General features: G+C 40.9%; 1 protein-coding gene across 1 annotated transcript in view; it reads left to right on the plus strand.

The window, feature by feature from the left end:
• Positions 1-2631: 2631 nt before the first annotated feature.
• The window catches only part of ARMC3 (armadillo repeat containing 3), a 273044-nt gene continuing 254627 nt past the window's right edge, over positions 2632-21048 (plus strand). Inside the window, exon 1 of the mRNA XM_063611069.1 lies at positions 2632-2753. The gene's annotated coding sequence lies outside the window, so the exon portion shown is untranslated. The remainder of the gene's footprint in view (positions 2754-21048) is intronic.

Below are 21048 nucleotides of genomic sequence, written 5' to 3' on the forward strand. Positions count from 1 at the left end.
TGCTTGTATCAAAATACCACATCTCCCATTAATACACACTATTATGTCTCAATAAAAATATATTTTAGAAAAAGAATGAGTGTTGGCCAGGGGTGGTGGCTCACACCTGTAATCCCAGCACTTTGGGAGGCTGAGGCAGGTGGATTGCTTGAGGTCAGGAGTTCGAGACCAGCCTGGCCAACATAGTGAGACCCTGTCTCTATTAAAAATACAAAAATTAGCCAGGCAAGGTGGGGCACACCTGTAATCCCAGCTACTTGGGAGGCTGAGGCAAGAGAATTGCTTGAACCTGGGAGGCGGAGGTTGCAGTGAGCCTAGAGCTCCCCACTGCACTCTAGCTTGGGCAATAGAGTAAGACTCCATTTCAAAAACAAACAAAAAAAGAAAAAAGAAAGAAAAAGAACGAGCGTTGAAGGAGAACAACAAGTCCAGAGATGAGTGGGCAGGGTGGCTGGGAGGTGAAGGGATGGCACTGGGGGTGGGGTGTGCTGCAGTTGTGCAGTGGGGCAGGTTGGGGTGGTGCTGGGACACTGGGAAGAAGCTGACCAGGGAAAGGTCTTTCGTGCACAGCAAGCTGCCTTCACTGCATTCTGAATGCCATGGGGAACCAAGGGAGGGGTCCATACCCTATGCAGTGTGATAGCTATGATCACAGTTTTGTTTTAGTATGATCCCCTTGATCTGGGAAGAGGGCTTCCGATTTTGGAAGCAAACTTGAAGAAGGCCAGAGAAGACCCTATTGCAGCTATTCACTTAAGAGGCCATTAGGTCCTTAGGTGAGGGGATGGTGTGGATGGAGCCCAGAGGGCAGATTCCACATGAACTTAGGACGTAGAATTGAGAGGACATGGTGATAAATTGGATGTGATAGGCAGGGAAAGGAAAGGACCTAGGGTCCTTTGTTTAATTAAGTTTTGGCATTTATGACTCGCTATGTTATTCCCAGTTATGACCTACAGAGTAAATCAAAATAATAACACAGACAAATAAGCCTGAGAAAGGGTTCAGTCAATGATCCAGGAGGGAGGAGCCCGATTTGAGGATCAAGAATCAAGCAAAACAACTAGAGTGCCAGGAACAGAAACTCAGGCTTCCAAGACGGGACGAATCTGACAATTCTGCCAAACACTATCTAATTCACCCAGGACTGTTGAAGATGGCTACATACTCATCAGTGGTTAAGACCTACAGGTCTTCAGGGAGCTTCAAAACTTCATCTCAGGCAAAAGCTTCTGAAATATGACATGAAATTGGTGGTAGTCCTATGGAGAAGGAAGCCAGCATTATACAGTCCCTCTAAATGACAAGCTGTGTACAGGTAACACACATGCACACACACACATTGTGAGGGTGTCTTCATTTGAAGTTAACTGCTAGGAAACAAAATGTGTCCATCACTTTATACTAGGCATTGATGTTCTCACATCCAGAGGTCATTGATGCACAGGGATCTTTTTGTCTCTTTGGCATGTACAGTATATGTCAGCTCTAACAAGTTCTCCATCTATTCCACATGGAAAGGGAAGCCCAAGACTTTTTACAGAAGAGAAAGAATTCAGGGTAATTTTTGTTCTGAGGTCCTGTTTTCCTTCTGGTCTAGTTTAGTGGAGAGACTAAAGTATTATAAATGTCCACTTAGATGTGCTGTTCTCACTTCAAAGCATAAGATTCTCCAAATGTATTTATCAAATGAAGACATGAGGCTGGGCACAGTGGCTCACACCTGTAATTCCACCAGTGTGGGAGGCCAAGGTGGGCAGATCACATGAGGTCAGGTGTTCGAGACCAGCCTGGCCAACATGGTGAAACCCCATCTCTACTAAAAATACAAAAATTAGCCGGGTGTGGTGGTGTGTGCCTGTAATCCCAGCTACTTGGGAGGCTGAGGCAGGAGAATCGCTTGAGCCTGGGAGGCGGAGGTTGCAGTGAGCAGAGATGGAGCCACTGCACTCCAGCCTGGGAAACAGATTAAGATTCTGTCTCAAAAAAAAAAAAAAAAAAAAAGAGAAAACACATGATATATTTCCATATTTCCATTCTAGTAATAGATTAGTTTATAAACATAATGTTAAAAAATAAACTGATGCCAGTTGCATGGTGTATCTTAAATGCAAATGTCTTCCAGACCCAAATTACTAGTGTCTCTAGAGCAATGATATAAATAACGTGCTTACTTTTCAACTTATAAAAGAAATGACAAGACTAATGAGTTTTTGGTAGTTTCATAAATACCATGTCTGAAAATAGTTCATCAGTTTTTGGGACTCATTCATGAAATGCTTACATGTTATTTCAGTAAGGTACACATTTTGGCACACTTTAGTGGTTTGGAAGGAGTACCATCAATGAGATTAAGGAGAATTGTACAATTTGCATGGGAATTTAGGTATGAGAGAATTCTCCTAACATGTAAAATATCTGCAATTCTGACATCTTAGTACATTTGCATGAAGGTAACTGAGGGCCAAAAAAGAAAAAGGCACTATATTGTGTCAAATATGAGACCTCCCCTGAAATTCCCATTTTGGTTACACACTGTTTGCTACATCTGACGATGAAATTGTTCTCTCACTTCCTTTTCTTTTGTTCCAAATCTGACCTCTGAAGACAGGCTAAATGTGCACCCAAAGAGGAAGAACATATTTGCAGCCTAGACCACTGCAGTTGCTATGTTAGGTGGTACAGAAGTATTTTGTCTGGGCCAACAGTGCTGTAGTCAAGTCCTACGTTCTGTGTGGGAGGCCAAGAAAGAGGTAATAGCATATTTTAATATTTTGACCCTTCTTTGAAGTCAATATGAGTGTAGAGTGAGGTGTTTTGTAGCTATTAAATATATCTATCAAGTAAGACATTTTAGCCTCTGTAAAAATTTATTATTTTTTGAAAGCTTATTATTGTTCTCAAATCTGATTCTAGGTAGCCGCTATCTTGCTAAAATAAATAGAATCAATGTTTAACAACTTTTAGGTTGCGTTCATAATATGCCAGATTTTAAAGTAACCCAGACAGTTACGAGGACCTCTGAATTTTCAGTCTAACTTAATATTTCCTGAAAGGTCCGCCAAAAACTGCAGAGGGGGCATGCCAATTTTAAGTGCGTGTGAAGTTGGGAGGAGACAGGGAGACCTTTGCCTCTTTCTGTTCCAGATTAGGATACATAAAGAGTCAAATTTATTCTGGGCTGCCCTTTGCTAGAAACTGACAGCCCAGGCAGCTAACTCCTGGCCTCAGTGGAAGTTGCCTTAAAATCAAAGAACCTGTCCCTCTAGGAGGTAGGAAGGAAGGGGATCAGAGACAAACTAAGGGGCTCCTTTGCATATATTTCCAGGGATCAATCGCTTGTTGATAAAGCTGGCTTTGCAAGCAGACCACAACTTGAAGTGTTTGAAAAAAATCATTTCCTTTTTAATCTTCCAAAGATGTTTTTAATACTGTTTCTCAGCGGAGGCCAATAGTGGAAATACCAATAGAATCTGCTGTTTGAAGAGCCAGTCCTCCCTGGGTCCTGCATCCTAGGCTCTGCTGTGCTGAAAGCATCCTTTTCCTGTGTTCCATAGAAGCAGTGGTTCATTCCATTTATTCAGCATAAAGGATATGCTAATTGTGTTGTTAAATATTATTTTTATTTGCAAACAGAGGGGAGAAAAGTTAAAGTGTTGTTAAATATTTGTAGGCTTCTGTTCTGTCCCCATAACTGAGTTGTAACTTTAGAGCCAGGTAGTCAAGAGTGTTGTTGGCTCCAGTCCCATCGCCTGGGCTTAATATTGAGCTTTTTCTTCTACTAACTGTAACCACATGATCCAACTTTTCTAAGCCTCAACTTAGCCATTCGTAAAATGAGAATCATCATAGTACTTCCCTATAGAGTTATTGTGAAGATAAAGAAGATAGCATGTAAAGCGCTTAGCAGATGTGCCAGGCACATTGGAAGCAGACAGTAAATGTTAGCTATTATTAATTAATGTGTCCTTTGGATAAGGAAGGTGTTTCTACTCTAGCAGAGGCAAAATACTGTAAAATCAGATTCTATCAGGTACCTGGCCATCTTCCTTTTGGTGACCCAAGTTGATGGGGAATTTGGAAGGTAGTGGTGGTTTGAAGCTGTTTCCTCCCTCTCATCTATTAAGGGAAAAGAGAAAAAAGAAGAGTGGTCTGGCTCTGAGAAAACCAGGTCAAGCTTTGTTTCTCATTTAGACATTCTGTGTATAAATGCATATCATGATTCCCAGAATTCCTTTATGACAGCTCCCTGAGTTAATGGTCAAGGAGGATTTTCTCAGGCTAGGCATACTCAGATCTGCCTCAGAAGAGATCGCCAAATAGTTCCTATTTTTGGCCTTAGGCTTAGAAAAAGGGGACAAACTGCTTTTCTCAAAAAGCTTTCTGGGACATTAAACAACTTTTTTTTTTTTAAGACGAGGAGATTGTTTAAAAAGGAAACAGCCTAGAAGGCTGTCCAATTTCACTCTATTAGGATATAATTTTTTTCTCTCGTGTCCTCATTCTTAGACATTATTCTTCTCATTTTTCTAGTTTGTCTCCCAGCATATGTAAGAAACATAAAGAGCCAATAGGAGGGCACTGGATTTTTCCATTGGCTTCTTGGCCATTGTCTGGGGGACTGATGTGGCTGCTGTGGCTGGGGTTTCACTCGGCAATGCCTTGGGGCCGTGTGTGTGTGTGTGTGTGTGTGTGTGTGTGTGTATAAGATGAAGTCAAGTCTGGGCTGGTCCAGCTTGGACTGGGAGTGGAATCTGGGCCATTGGTTGACAGAGGAACAAGCATGAAAAGAGTTTGGACTTTTGGACCCTCTTCTCATGGTCAGGCTTGCTGTTTCACCTCTGCCTTTAATACCATCTCATCATATTCTTAACTGTCAAGACAATTCATTAACTTAAGGGTTGCCAAGAAGGCAGCACTGCTTCTGAGAACACGCCCCTGGAGAATGAGTAGTCCCTTCTCACCTCCTTCTCAGTCACTGCTAGCTACGCTTTTGCTGTATGGCATCACTCAGTCTCACCTCTTCTTCCCTATCCTCAACTTTCTCCTCTTGTGTTTTGAGAATTTTAAAATTTTCTGCCAGGTGCCTATCTTCATTTCTCTTTTCTTCTTCAGTTGCAGAAAGCCCCTCCAAATTTTCTCTACTCTGAGGCCTCCTGATTTAGGACACATATAGAAAGTTATTTTATATCTAGAGTCTCACCAAGAAAGGAAGTAGCAGTTTTGTTCATAACCAACAATCTCTTTTCCCTAAGAAGCAACAGTAACAATAACAACAATAGTGTCTTAGTCCATTTTGCATTGCTGTAACAGACTACCACAGACTGTGTAATTTATTTTTAAAAAAGAAATGTATTACTTACAGTTCTGGAGGCTGGGAAGTCCAAGATCAAGCAGCTGCATCTCGTGAGGGCCTTCCTGCTGCATCATAATGTGGTAGAGGGCATTACATGGTGAGACAAAGCAAGCATGTTAGCTCAGATCTCTCTTCGTCTCCTTATAAAGACATCAGTCTCATCATGAGGGATTCATGGTGACCTTATCTAACCCTAATTACCTCCTAAAGGCCTCACCTCCAAATATCACCAACATATGAATTTGAGGACTAAGTTTCCAGCACATGAAATTTGGGGAAAATATTCAAACCATAGGAAACAGTAACACACACAAAATTATGAAGAATCTACTCCATCTATGTATTTTTTAAAATGTCAGATAACATTTCAAGAATTCAATTAAGAGCTTAAAGACCTTAGACATAAAAGCATTTCATTTTAAATGGTAATATTTATACATATAACAGTTCATGAAGGAAAAAACCCTTTCAATGAAACACACCAAAATATATCCCCAAATGTGAATATTCTTGTGTTCTTTCATTCTATCATCAGAATTTTAAAATATACATTTATTTATTTCTTTTAGAGATAGGGTCTTGCTATGTTGCCCCGTCTAGCCTAGAAATCCTGAGCCGAGCAATCCTCCCAGCTCAGCCTCCTGAGTAGCAGGGACTACAGGCATGTGCTACAGCGGCCAGTGTTCCTGGAAATTTTAACCACATATAGGAAGATCATATAGTATTTTATTAAAGGGAAGCCTTTGGATCAGAGCAATCTAGGTTTAACTACTGACTTAGCTATTTGTACCCTAAACTTGAGCAAGCCACTTAACCTTTCTAAGCATTGGCATCCTCAGCCCTAAAATGACCCTCTTTTTTGGTGAGTATTAAAGGAGAAAATATACACAAGCCATATGGTACAGTACTTGGTACATAGAAGGTATTCAATTAAAGATAATCCTTATTTGTTGTGTGCCCAAAATATAGGCTAGGCACTAGAACAAAAGAAACAGGGCTTCTGTTCCCATGGAGCTTATAGGCTGGTAAAATGGCAGAGTTAAATAATGGCCTATGGAGAACATCCTCCTCCCTTGGTTCTATTTTGCATGGCAGAATGTTTCCACACAGCACAAAGCAAAAGAAAAGAAAATATTGGCAATTACCTGGTAAGTTAACCAAACGAAAAGGCCAACCTTTTCTCTTTGCACACATTATACCCAGTGGCATATGACAGATGCCTAAGAGTTATATTTGAGTCTTGCCCCCAGAACCGTATCTTATTGGTCTTCAAGGCTAACCTATTCTGTTTTTTGAGTCCAGTTCCTTCTGTAGAAGGTTTTATAGTTTATAGCATCATCTGTTTGGCCTGACTTGCCAAAACATCCTCTAGTCTGGTTTACCTAGATTCTCTTATAAAAATATTTATTGAGCACTTACTCTGTGCCAAGTGCTAAGAATAGAAAGATGAAAGAGAAGTGCTATAATACAGGTCTACATCTAAAACCTGGGGTTGCGAGGGAACATGATTATATGAATGTTAAACTCAACAGAAAGATCTGTGCTGGAAAAAAAATAATTGTGGGTGAATGAGTCTCCCTGGGGAAATGGTAGAAAGAGAAAAAAGAATGCTGAGGATTAGACTGGGAGTCAGAGAGTGGGGCAGAAGGAAAATTTAAGGGTAGGCAGGAAAAGAAGAATCAAGGAGACTGAGAGGAAGCAACCTGCAATATAGAAAGAGACACAGAAAATAGAGAGGTCAGGAAAGCCGAGGTAAAGAATTATTTTCAGAGGGAGAGAGGGGTCAGAAATTTCTATCACAACGGAGAAATTAAATGAAGACAGAGAAGTGTTTGATTGAGAACCTCGACATCCTTGGTGACCATATAGACATAGTTTCTTTTTCTTGGTTGGGGGTGGGGAGTTATTAAAAACTTCCTTTAAAAATATTTGGATTCACTACAAGGAACTCAAACAAATTTACAAGAAAAAAAAAACAAACAACCCCATTAAAAAGTGGGCAAAGGTGGGCCGGGTGCAGTGGCTCATGCCTGTAATCCCAGCACTTTGGGAGGCCGAGGCGGGCAGGAGGTCAGGAGATCGAAACCATCCTGGCTAACACAGTGAAACCCCGTCTCTACTAAAAATACAAAAAAATTAGCGGGCGTGGTGGTGGGTGCCTGTAGTCCCAGCTACTTGGGAGGCTGAGGCAGGAGAATGGTGTGAACCCGGGAGGCGGAGCTTGCAGTGAGCCGAGATTGCGCCACTGCACTCCAGCCTGGGCGACACAGTGAGACTCCGTCTCAAAAAAAAAAAAAAAAGTGGGCAAAGGACATGAAGAGACATTTCTCAAAAGAAGACATTTATGCAGCCAACAAACATATGAAAAAAAGCTCAGAATGGCCATTATTAAAAAGTCAAGAAACAACAGATGCTGGCAAGGTTGCAGAGAAATAGGAATGCCTTTACACTGTTGGTGGCAATGTAAATTAGTTCAGCCATTGTGGAAAATGATGTGGTAATTCATCAAAGATCTAGAACCAGAAATACCATTTGACCCAGCAATCCCATTACTGGGTATATAAGGAATATAAATCATCCTATTACAAAGATACATGCATGTGTATGTTCATTGCAGCACTATTCACAATAACAAGGACATGGAATCAACCCAAATGCCCATAAGTGATAGACTGGATAAAGAAAATGTGGTAAATATACACCATGGAATACTACGCAGCCATAAAAAGGAATGAGATCTTGTTCTTTGCAGGGACATGGATGAAATTGGAAGCCATTATCCTCAGCAAACTTATGCAAGAACAGAAAACCAAACACGGCATGTTCTCACTTATAAGTGGGAGCTGAACAAGGAGATCACATGGTCACAGGGAGGGGGACAATACATGCTGGGGCCTGTCGGGCGATAGGGAGGGGGGAGGAAGAGTATTAGAAAAAATACATAATGCATATTGGGTTTAATACCTAGTTGATAGGTTGATAGGTGCAGCAAACCACTATGGCACACATCTGCCTATGTAACAAGCCTGGACATCCTCCACATGTACCCCAGAACTAAAAATAAAAATAAAAAATTTACATTCATGGGGTACACGTGCAGATTTGTTACATGTATATTGTGTAATGGCGAAGTTTGGGCTTCAAATGAACCTGTCAACCACATAGTGAACATAGTACCCAATAGGTAGCTTTTCAGCCCTTGTCCTCACCCCTTCTGCCACCCTTTTGGAGTCTCCAATGTCTATCATTCCCATCTTTATGTCCATTTGTACCCAACCTTTAGCTCCCACTTATTTTTTTATTTTATCTTTTAGAGACGGGATCTTACTGTGCCACCCAGATTAGAGCAAGGTGGCACCATCATAGCTCAATGCAACCTCCTGAGCACAAGCACTTCTCCTGCCTTAGCCTCCCAAGTAGCTGGGATCACAGGCGTGCACCACCATGCTTGGATAACTTTTTCTGGGTTTTTTTGGTCTTGCTATGTTGCTCAAGCTAGTCTCAAACTCCTGGCCTCAAACAGTTCTCCCACCTTGGCCTCCCAAGGTGCTGAGATTACAGTGTGAGCCACCTTGCCCAGCCAGCTCCCACTTACAAGTAAGAAGACATGGTATTTTATTTTCTGTTTCCACATTAATTCACTTAGGATAATGGCCTCCAGCTCCATCCATGTTGCTGCAAAGGACATGATTTCATTCTTTTTTATGGCTGTGTAGTATTCCATGGTGTATATGTACATTTTTAAAAATCCATTCCACCATTAATGGGGACCCAGGTTGATTCCATGGCTTTGCTATTGTGAATAGTGATGCAACGAACATATGAGTGCATGTATCTTTTTGGTAGAATGATTTCTTTTCTTTTGGATATATACCCAGTAATGAGATTGATGGGTTGAACGATAATCCTATTTTTAGTTTTTTGAGAAATCTCCAAACTTCTTTCCAGAGTGGTTGAACTAACTTACAATCCCACCAACAGTGTATGAGCTTTCCCTTTACAGCCTTACCAACATGTTATTTTTTGACTTTTTAGTAATAGCCATTCTGACTGGTGTGAGATGGTATTTCATTGTGGTTTTGATTTGCATTTCTCTGATGATTAGTGATAATGAGCTTTTTTCATATGTTTCTTGGCCAGTTACATGTCTTTTTTTTTCAGAAGTAATTGTTGATGTCCTTTGTCCACTTTTTAATGAGGTGTTTTTTTTCCCTATTGATTTGTTTAAGTACCTTATAGCTTCTGGATATTAGACCTTTGTTGGATGCATAATTTGCAAATATTTTCTGGACATAGTTTCAAAGGAGTGGGGGAATCAGAAGCCAGATCCGAATTGGTAGAGGAATGATTAGGATATGAAGAAATGGAGAAAGCTAGAATGGGCAACTAGAAGAAGGAAAAGAGATAAAAATAGAAACACTGAGTATCGTGTGCCAAGTGATAACTAGTGGTGTATATTACAGGCAGGATGGTGCACCAGCTACCTATGGGGGCTCTGGAGCCAGACTGCCTTGGCTTTGAAAGCTGAATCTGCCACTTACTCTCTGTGGGACTCTGGGCAAGTTGTTTCACCTTCAATACCTCAATTCCTTCAACTGTAAAATGGGGATAGCAGTAGTGTCTTCTTTACTGAGTTGTAAAAATTAAAGGGAAGTTCCTGGTGCATATTAAATGCTCAATGCATTCTAGCTTTTATTACTCCAAAGTGCTATGGAAATACAGCATAAGACTTGATTGATTCTGTTAGGTGAGCAGAGTTAGAGAAAAATTTATAGAGGTGTCATGGATGCTGATCATAAAAGGGAAGTTTTTTTAAAGTGGAGAAAAAATCAAAAAGCATATTTGAGAAATGAGCACAAATTATATAAACAAAACAAGTAAATGTGAAATTACAGGGTAGATTTGGTCAACAACCACACCAAGAATTTGGAAAGATCCATTACTAATATATAAAGACAAAAATTAGTTATTGTCTTTAGTGAGGGAAAACTATGTAGTAAATTTATTATTTTCTTTTTGGTTTAGCTTTCTATTTTCAGAGCAATTTGCTTGGCTTCATTAATGCCTTCATTCTTGCTTACAGCCCTTGTGTATATCTGGATATGTCGCAGTGGCCTCCTGAAAAGTTGCTTTAACTGAATTGTGCTTTGGTGTGACTTAACTGAATTAAGCTATTTGTCTGTGTCAGCAAATCAGTAAGAAATAGCCAAGTGAAATTCATCATCATATTTACTGTAAGGATACTGTTGAAAATGGGCCTCATTACCTTGCATAATATTCAGTTTATGAGGATGCTTAGGAGACTGTCTTCACAGTCTTAATATAAACAATAGATGTGTTTCAGTTGACCAAATGGTTTGATTTTGTAATGCAGCACCATATTCTGTTTGGTCTTTGCGAAGACTGTTAGAAAGCTTAGAGTACATTTGTAGTTCAGCCTAAGCAAGTACTGTAAATTTCATTTACTGGGCTAATTCTGGTGCCATTTATATTCCTATTCTCTGTTCTTTTCCTCATGTGCTTCTAATTAATGTTCTTTTGATATACTGTAGGTGTCTTTTAAAGCCACCTTAAATTCTTTCGGAGGTAGGATACTAGTTTAAAAGCATGAGATCTGAAGTCAAAATGTCTCCCTCCAAATTCGTGTTTGACCACTTGCTGGCTGTACAACATTGGGCAAGTTACTTAATGTCGTGAAGCCTCAGTTTCATCTGCAAAATGGGGATAGCAGTTTTTACTTCAGAGTTTTGTGAGGATTAAAGGAGATAAGTCATGTAAATTACTGAGCACAATACCTGGCACATAGAAGCACTCAAGAAATTCATATCCTCATTGTCATTAACATTATTTTATGTTAGTATTAATAATCATGATATAAAAACACACATATATGAAAATAATCCTATTATAACTGCTGGGTAATTAAAATGATCCTGCTTCCTTCAGGTTTATTTGAAATTCACATGCCTTGATATTCATGATAGGGAGCCAATTTTGGGAAATAGATTTTCAAGCATTAACAATCTAAATCAGGCGAAAGATTATACTGGACAATTAGCATCAACAATAGACAGCTAAACAGAAATATAGTGATTTTTCTATTTGTGTCTGTCTTACTACATATATAAGCTAGTGTTCTGTCTTTAGGCTGATGGGCCTATTTACATAGAAGTTCTAGAAGCAAAATGCAAAAGATTATTCTATCTTGCAATTTAAATGAAATATTGCTTAGATAATTTCAGACAGGAATTTTCCAGACAGCAAGAAATAGTTCTTAGCAACATGAAGAACCAGAAACAATGCTAGATCTAATTCTGTACGAGCACAGCCATGTGCTGAGTGCCCCATTTCATTTTTAAGGACATAGATTTAATTTCATGTGACAATCTGGCATCCAAGATTTCCCCTAGTCTTTTTACTAAATAGCCCAGTAAATATGAAAATGCAATCCAATAGTAAAAGATTAAATTTGTGTGACTCTACTTTCAGGGCACCAGGGTTATTATGAAGGCAATAAATAAACAAATGAGATTAAGGAAAATGCCAATAGATATGTCGTATGATATAAACAGATCTAACACCTGACTAATGAGAATCTTATGTGCACAATAAAATGTCAGTTTGTATATCTAGCTTGTTTCCTGTACCATTTCTTTTTTTTTTTTTTTTTTTGAGACGGAGTCTCGCTCTGTCGCCCAGGCTGGAGTGCAGTGGCGCAATCTCGGCTCACTGCAAGCTCCGCCTCCCGGGTTCACGCCATTCTCCTGCCTCAGCCTCTCCGAGTAGCTGGGACTACAGGCGCCCGCCACCACGCCCGGCTAACTTTTTGTATTTTTAGTAGAGATGGGGTTTCACTGTGGTCTCGATCTCCTGACCTCGTGATCCGCCCGCCTCGGCCTCCCAAAGTGCTGGGATTACAAGCGTGAGCCACCGCGCCCGGCCTCCTGTACCATTTCTATCTATCATATTTATCAAAGAAATATATAACCTTTCAGGGTACTATAATAATTTATGTAATATTTTACTCTTTTTACCAAGGCAAGAGGAAACACTTTATGCATGAGTAATAGAGTTTTATTTTCTTCAATACTGTCAAAGAAATCTTTTGAAAGATTCCTCAATTTAAAACAGTTAAAGTTTAACAAATTTACTTAAAGGAATATGGCTATAAAAATAATTGTTAGTAACCTATAACTAAATATTTAAAAGTTCTTTTGTTGTGTTTAAAAAAAAAGACAATTTACTACACAAACAATTTAATTTGAAGGCTGAATTTATTCACATTCCTGATGAATTCATTTATTTACATTACATAGCTTATTTTAGCTCTCGTGCTGTTTTAAAAACAGAATATTTATCTATTTTAATAGCATATGACCAAATATTCTCCACTTAAAGTTCATTTGTTGATACCAAATTCTGCATTGTGATTGAAGAAAAATAAGTTATATATTTGAGGAGTGCAGTGGCACAATCTCAGCTCACTGCAACCTCTGCTTCCCGGATTCAAGTGATCTTCATGCCTCAGTCTCGAGTAGCTAGGATTACAGGTACGTGCCACCAGGCCCAGCGAATTTTTGTATTTTTAGTAGAGACAGGTTTTCTCCATGTTGGCCAGGCTGGTCTCGAACTTCTGGGCTCAACTGATCCACCCGCTTTGGCCTCCCAAAGAGTTGGGATTATAGGCATGAGCCATCGCGCTGAGCCTTCCTTTTATTTTGTCAGTCTTCTTGTGCAATAATTAAAACGATGAAATTCAGGGAGTCTTTGATCATATGTTTCAAATTGTCAGCCAAACTTTTTGATAACTTTTTGGATGTGCTGCTGTCTGCCATGAGTGGACATCAGAGACATTAATAGTCATATGTTGGCCAGTTCAGCGGTTACCAAGTCACCTTAGGCAGGACTGCTCATCCCTGTTCCCTTACATTTCTCATCTGTTCCCAGAAGAAAAGAAATTCCTATACTATCAGAATGGTACTATATTAGTCTGTTCTGACACTGCTATAAAGAACTACCTGAGACTGGGGAATTTATAAAGAAAAGAGCTTTCTAATTTATAAAGAAAAGAGGTCAACTCGCAGTTCTGCAGGCTGTACAGGAGGCATGGCTGGGGAGGCCTCAGGAAACTTATAATCATGGCAGAAGGCAAAGGGGAAGCAGGCATATCTTCACACGGCCATCAGGAGAAAGAGAGGGAGAGAAAAAGAAGGAGGAGGTGCCACACACTTTCAAACAACCAGACCTCGTGAGAATCTATCACTAGAACAGCAAAGGGAAAGTCTGCACCCGTGATTCCATCACCACCCACCAGACCCTTCCTCCAACACTGGATTTACAATTCAACATGAGATTTGGGTAGGGACACAGAGCGAAACCACATCAGGTGCTCATCAAACTTCTCAAATACACTTAGAAAACATGGTCAAGAATGGCATACAGAGTAGTCACTGATGTATGTTTAAAGTATGGTCAAGAATGGCACACAGGGTAGTCACTGATGTATGTTTAAAGAATTGGAATTTTTATTATAATTTTTAGAATTAGAATAATGTTTAACTTAGAATAAAAGTTAAAAATTATTCTAACTTGTGTTATTTTTATTGTTATTGTCATACAAGTCAGGATTAATATTCTAACTATAATAGTTTTTCTGGACAGAAAAACTATAGAATACATGCTTTTCTAAAAGAATGGACGCTTTCCTAAAGTCAACAGGGGAGTTGAAAATAGAAGTTAAATCTCCAGAACCTTAATCACCTATTTTAAACTTTAAGTATTTTGACCTTCAGATAATTCTGTGAAGAATTCTTTCTTGATTTAGAAGACATTGCTTTTCTTTGCACTTTGTCTAAATTACACTGAAATACACCTAATTGTTGTGGGGGGGGTGGTGGGGAGGGAAAAAAACAGAAATTCAAAGAGATTTAGGATGAATCCCAGGTTTTTAATTTAGATTTGGGATCATTATCCAAGAAGAAAAAATTGTTAAGCATTGTGGAATATTTTCAAATTTTACTCTACATTTCATGTACTTAATGATGGTTTTTACTGTTAAAAAAAATGCAAAGTATAATGACAACATGAAAAGGGTTTTCTCACCCTGGGGCATGCAGCCTGCTCATTTTATGGGACCATTAACTACTCAGAGATTTGATGGCAATTTTCCTTTAAAATAATCTGTGATATATTATGCAATTAACACAAAATTTACAAAATATTTTAAAATAAAATAAGAAATTCAAAGAAATTTCTGAGAGCTTGTAGTGATATTCCAAACTTTCTAGAGTTTTACTGTCTTCTGTTGTTGGGGTACTTGATAAAAAGCTGGAGAACCCTGAGGTCTTTAATTATTGCAGTAGTCCCTGGCTTGTCAAGTCACTTCCTGCTAGTCTTTCAAAGTCAATGAGAATTTACTTCCTAGAAAAATCAAATTTGGAGCCAGGCATGGTGGCTCATGCCTATAATCCCAGCGCTTTGGGAGGCCAAGGCAGGTGGATTACTTGAGGTCAGGAGTTTGAGACCAGCCTGACCAACATGGGGAAACCCCCGTCTCTACTAAAAATACAAAAATTAGCCGGGTGTGGTGGTACATGCCTGTAATCCTAGCTCCTCAGGAGGCTGAGGCATGAGAATTACTTGAACCAGGGAGGTGGAGGTTGCAGTGAGCTGAGATGGTGCCACTGCATTCCAGCCTGGGCGACTGAGAGAGACTCTGTCAAAAAAAAAAAAAAAAGAAAAATCAACCTTGGAAAATGAATTACTCTCCCTAGGAGGATAGCAGTTCCCATATACGAAAAAAAATTATATTTAGAAAAAGAAACTTCTTTCAGCAATGGCTAGATATAATCAAGCTTCTATAGATCAAAGCCAGTTAGCAGTATGGTTGACAAGTGCAACGAGAATTTAAAATGTTAGGTTCTGGGTGCCTACCAGCAGAAGTACCAGAATCCTGCAGCTTCCAGATGTCTTTTTCTCTTGCACTGTCCCAGAGAGCTCACGCGATGTCTTTGATGGTGATTTAAAATGTCCTGAGACAGCTACAGATAACGCCGTCCTCAGCCCCCTGTGATCTTACTCTGCTTCTTTTCATGGCTGGGGCAGACCCTAGGGTTTGCCTCTGTGTACCGGAGATGGCTCTCCGTTGCCCCTACCCTGATGTCTGTTACATCTCTTTAGCAGAAGCATCCTCCTAGGGTGCTACACTCCTTTTGCACCCAGCACTTCCTCTGGCATTACTCTTACGGCCCCTTGAGTATTTGTTCATTTAATTGTCTGTCTTCTCTGCCAGACTGTAAGATCTATGAAAGTAGGATCTGTTGCTGTCTTTTTCACGCCAGATAGAGGTACTTAACCACATTTTTTCTTTGGAGACAAGGTCTTGCTATGTTGCCCAGTCTAGCCTCAAACTCCTGGCCTTAAGTGATCCTCCTGTCTCAGCCTCCTGAGTAGCTGGGATTACAAGTGTGAGGCACCATGCCCAGCTGCTTAATCATATTTGATGAACCAATGAAGGAATAACTCTTGCCAGTGCTTTTTCAGAAGGGCAGAAGGCTGTCCTCCCACCAGAGCTGCGGTTCCTCACAGGCTCCTAGAAAACCACACAAGCCCTTCATCCCATGGGAAACTTTGTCAGATTCCTGTGGGTCTAGGTTAGAGGATGTTTGAGAAAGACAAAACAGTTACTTCTGCAAAAAATTAACCAATACCTTAAGTCAGAGTCCAGACACTTTGACCCTTACCTTAGAGTAGTGTGTGGCTCATCTGCAGCCAATAACATGGAATTAGAGGTGGCTGCTGTCCTTCCTCTCTGTTGGATAGTCTTATTCTGAGAACTGAATCATCAGTCTCAAGACATGGAGATAAAAGGAATGGTTCTGGCATCAGATCGCTGAGGTTGAAGGCCAGCTCTGTCATTCCTGGAGGTGACTTTGGGCAAATTGATCTGTCTTAATAAACCTCAGTTTCTCTGTCTGTGAAGTGGGTCTATACTAGTCTCCCACACATGGGTGTTGTAAGGATTAAAGCATATAAACCTTGCAAAACATCTAACGCAGTGCCTAGCACAGTGTGTACTTAAATGTGAAGAAACATTCTAGCATTATAATCTTACTGTAGCTAGGAGGCCCTCATATGCTGGAAGTTCCTGAAATGTGCCACAAAAAGGGCTCACTTCTGGAGCTTTATTTTACACACACACACACACACACACACACACACACACACACACACACACACACACACGTTAATGTAATCAAACAAGGAGTTAGTATACTTTTATTGGAAAATGAAATAGTTGAATTAAAAAAAAGCAAAGATATGCGTGCATCAGAAGTTCATGACCTAACCAGAAATAAAATCCCACACAAGCAGAAATAGTAATCTATTCCACTCCCCCAAAAAAGAAATCTCCTTGGCTGCCAGCCCACTGAACTGCAGCAACCTCTGTCACTGAGGACACTGCCCTCTGCCCTGGCATCTCTTCTTAGCTGCTGTGGGATATGGGACCTGGGAACACATTTTTAAAAAACTGAATGAAAAACACACCAGAGTCCCCAAGAGATAAAAACTTAGTATCTTCTACGGTGACATGGACTTCTGAGTACTCATCTCTGGAGGCCAAAATATCCAAACTGAAGGACAAAAGATCTGTTCCATCTGGAAGAAGCGTAAGGATTTCTTCAAGAAGCATCTGTACAGCTATTCTCTGTGCAGATGGTAGCCTGGCCAGTGCCATAGTGAGACTGAGGAAAGGGTCCTTCTACCACCACACAGCCTCCCTGGGGACTAGAACCTCTTCTTTGCAAGCTCATGAATATTGATGAGTCCAAACCACACTCGAAAGAGTCAGAACATATTGTAAATGCCAAATTGCAAGTTGGCTCCTAAAGCTTGGGCAAAGGAGCAAATAATTTCAGCCCTGGGACTGGGCTGGGGCTGGCACAGCGCCTGAGCCTAAAAAGGAGGGCTGAGAGAAGCTTGGCTCAAACCTCTTGCGGATCAAGAGGAAAGGAGGAGGAAGTGGGAGTCCAGGGGCTTTCATTACCGTCCCTGTAAACCCTGCCAACCAGTCATCCCGAAGTCAGAAGGCTGGAAGTCCCTGAAATGTGCCACAAAAAAGAGCTCACTTCTGGAGCTTTATTCTACACACACACACACACACACACACACACACATTAATGTAATCAAACAAGGAGTTAGTGGTGTATTTTTTTGGGATGGAGTCTCACTCTGTTGCCCAGGCTAGAGTTAATGGTGCAGTCTTGACTCACTGCAACTTCCGCCTCCCGGTCCAAGTGATTCTCCTGCCTCAGCCTCCCAGTAGCTAGGATTACAGGCATCTGCCACTTTGCCTGGCTAATTTTTGTATTTTTAGTAGAGATGGGTTTCACCATGTTGGTCTGGCTGGTCTTGAACTCCTGACCTCAGGTGATCCACCCGCCTCGGCCTCCCAAAGTGCTGGGATTACAGGCATGAGCCACTGGGCCCAGCCCGAGTTAGTGTGCTTTTATAGGAAAATGAATTAGTTGTCTTCCCCAAGACAGAGTGCATGAGAAAAGAACCCATTGCCCGAGACTGTACAAGCAAATCTGGCATAAATAAGAACTTCATGGGCAACAAATATTTACTGGGCACCCACTAAGTATCACGTTCTGTGCTAGGCACTGGAAATATGATAGAAAAAAGGCAACGATTCCTGATTTCAAGTTTACAGTGGTAGAAGTGTGGTGGGAGGGGAAGTAAAAACAACAACAAGCAAAATATAATGTACCGTGGTACGTTGTTGCATGCATCAGTTTGTTCCTTTATATTGCCAGCTGGTGTGCTACCATTTGTTTTTCCATACACTTGCTGATGACCTTTGATGGGCTTCCAGTTTGGGATTATTATGAAGAGAGCTGTTATGAACATTTATGTCTTCATGTGAACATACATTTTTGTTCCTCTTGGATTAATATCTAGGAATAGAGTTGCAGAATCCTATGGTAAATGTATATTTCACTTCATAAGAAACTGACACACTTTTCCAAAGTGGCTGGACCATTTTGCATTCCTATTAGCAGTGTATGAGAGTCCCAGGTGCTTCACAACCTTGTCAACATTTCATATTGCCAATTCAAACAATTTCAGCCATTGTAGAGGGTGTATAGCAGTAGCCCATTGTGGTCTTATTTGCATTTCCCTTACGGATTAATAATGTTGAGTGTTTTTTAGATGTGCTTTTTTTTTGCCATTAGTGTATCTTCTTTGGGGAAATGTCTATTCAAATCTTTTACCAATTAAAAAAATCAAGTAATGTGCCTCATTATTGAAGTTTGAGATTCTTTACAAATTCTGGATATAAGTCCTTTATTTACATATATATTTTGCAAATATTTTTTTCTAATCTGTGTTTTGCCTTTTCACTTTCTTAACTGTATTATTTTTTGAGACAGAGTCTCGCTCTGCTGCTCAGATTGGGGCGCAGTAGCCTGATCTCGGCTCACTGCAACCTCTGTCTCCCAGGTTCAAGCGATTCTCATGCTTCAGCCTTCTGAGCAGCTGGGATTACTGGCATGCACCACCACACCCAGCTAATTTTTGTATTTTTAATAGAGATGGGGTTTTGCCATGTTGGCCAAACTGGTCTCGAAATCCTGACCTCAGGTGATCAGCCTACCTCAGCCTCCCAAAGTGCTAGGACTACTGGTGTGAGCCACCACTCCCGGACGATTTTGATGAACAGAAAATTTTTTAACATTTATGACTGATACATAATAATTATACATATTTATAGGGTATTGTGGACACATAATAATTATACATATTTGTGGGGTACAGTGTGGTATTTTGATACATGTATACATTGTGTAGTGATCAAATCAGGGTAATTAGCATATCCATCACCTTAAACAGTTATCATTTCATTGTGATGAGAACATTCAAAAACCTCTCTTCTGGTTATTTTGAAATATAAAATACATTATTGTTAACTGGAGTCACTGTGCTGTGCAATAGACCACCAGAATTTATTCCTCCTATCCAACTGTACCTTTGTATCCCTTAACCAACTTCTCCCCATCTCTCCTCTCCTCGACCCCTCCCCATCCTTTGGTAACTGCTTGCTGTTCTACTCTCTACTTCTGTGATAACAACATTTTAGATTCCACTTGAGTGAGATCATATAGTACTTGCCTTTCTGTGCCTGGCTTATTTCACTTAACATATGGTGGAAGAGACTGGGTGCAGTGGCTCATGCCTGTAATCCCAGCGCTTTGGGAGGCCAAGGTGGGCTGCTCACTTGAGGTCAGAAGTTCAAGACCAGCCTGGCCAACATGGTGAAACCCCATCTCTACTAAAAAATTACAAAAATTAGCCAGGCATGGTGGCGGGTGCCTGTAATCCCAGCTACTCCGGAGGCTGAGGCAGGAGAGTTGCTTGAACCTGGGAGGTGAAGGTTGCAGTGATCTGAGATCGCGACACTGTATTACAGCCTGGGTGACAGAGTAAGACTCTGTCTAAACAACAACAGCAAGAACAACAACAACAACAACAACAAAAATAAGGTGGAAGAGTAGAAGTTTCACATTTTGATGATACCTCCAATGTGCTAATTTTTTAATGCATGGTTTGTACACTTTTTTGTCCCATCTAAGAAATCTTTGCCCCAATCACAAAGGTTTTCCCTCCTGTTTTGTTGAAGTTTTATGGTTTCAGATTTTCCATTTAGGTCTAGAATACATTTTCTGTCAATTTTTCTAGAATACATTTTGGGTCAAACATTGAGGGCATTTTTGGGCACGGTGGCTCATGCCTGTAATCCCAGCACTTTGGGAAGCTGAGGTAGATCACTTGTGGCCAGGAGTTGGAGACCAGCCTGGGCAACATAGGGAGACCCCTTACAAAAGACTAAAACATTAGCTGGGTGTGGCAGCACATACCTGTAGCCCCAGCTACTCAGGAGGCTGAGCCCAAGGGGTTGAGACTGCAGCGAGCCGTGATCACATCACTGAACTCTAGCCTAGGTAACAGAGCAAGACCTGTCTAAAAAAAAAAACAAAAAAGAAAGAAAAAGAGAGAGAGAGAAAGTAAAAGGAAGGAAGGAAGGAAGGAAGGATGGATCACTTTTTCCCTTTTGATACCTTGGTACTTTTATTGAAAACTGAAAAACAATTGATCGTCCAGCTCCCAGCCCCAGCGACACAGAAGACGGGTGATTTCTGCATTTCTGCTTGAGGTACCGGTTTCATCTCACTAGGGAGTGCCTAACAGTGGTTGCAGGACAGTCGGTGAAGCGCACTGTGCACGAGCCAAAGCAGGGTGAGGCATTGCCTCACTCGGGAAGCGCAAGGGGTCAGGGAGTTCCCTTTTCTAGTCAAAGAAAGGGGAAACAGACGGCACCTGGAATTTCGGGTCAGTCCCATCCTAATACAGCGCTTTTCCAACGGGCCTGGAAAACGGCACACTAGGAGATTGTGTCCCGCACCTGTCTTGGAGGGTCCTATGCCCACGGAGTCTCGCTGATTGCTAGCACAGCAGTCTGAGATCAAGCTGCAAGGCGGCAGCGAGGCTGGGGGAGGGGCGCCCCCCATTGCCCAGGCTTGCTTAGGTAAACAAAGCAGCCAGGAAGCTCGAACTGGGTGGAGCCCAACACAGCTCAAGGAGGCCTGCCTGCCTCTGTAGGCTCCACCTCTGGGGGCAGGGCACAGACA

The sequence above is a fragment of the Symphalangus syndactylus genome, chromosome 10, assembly GCF_028878055.3.
Source record: "Symphalangus syndactylus isolate Jambi chromosome 10, NHGRI_mSymSyn1-v2.1_pri, whole genome shotgun sequence".
Classification (NCBI taxonomy): Eukaryota; Metazoa; Chordata; class Mammalia; order Primates; family Hylobatidae; genus Symphalangus; species Symphalangus syndactylus.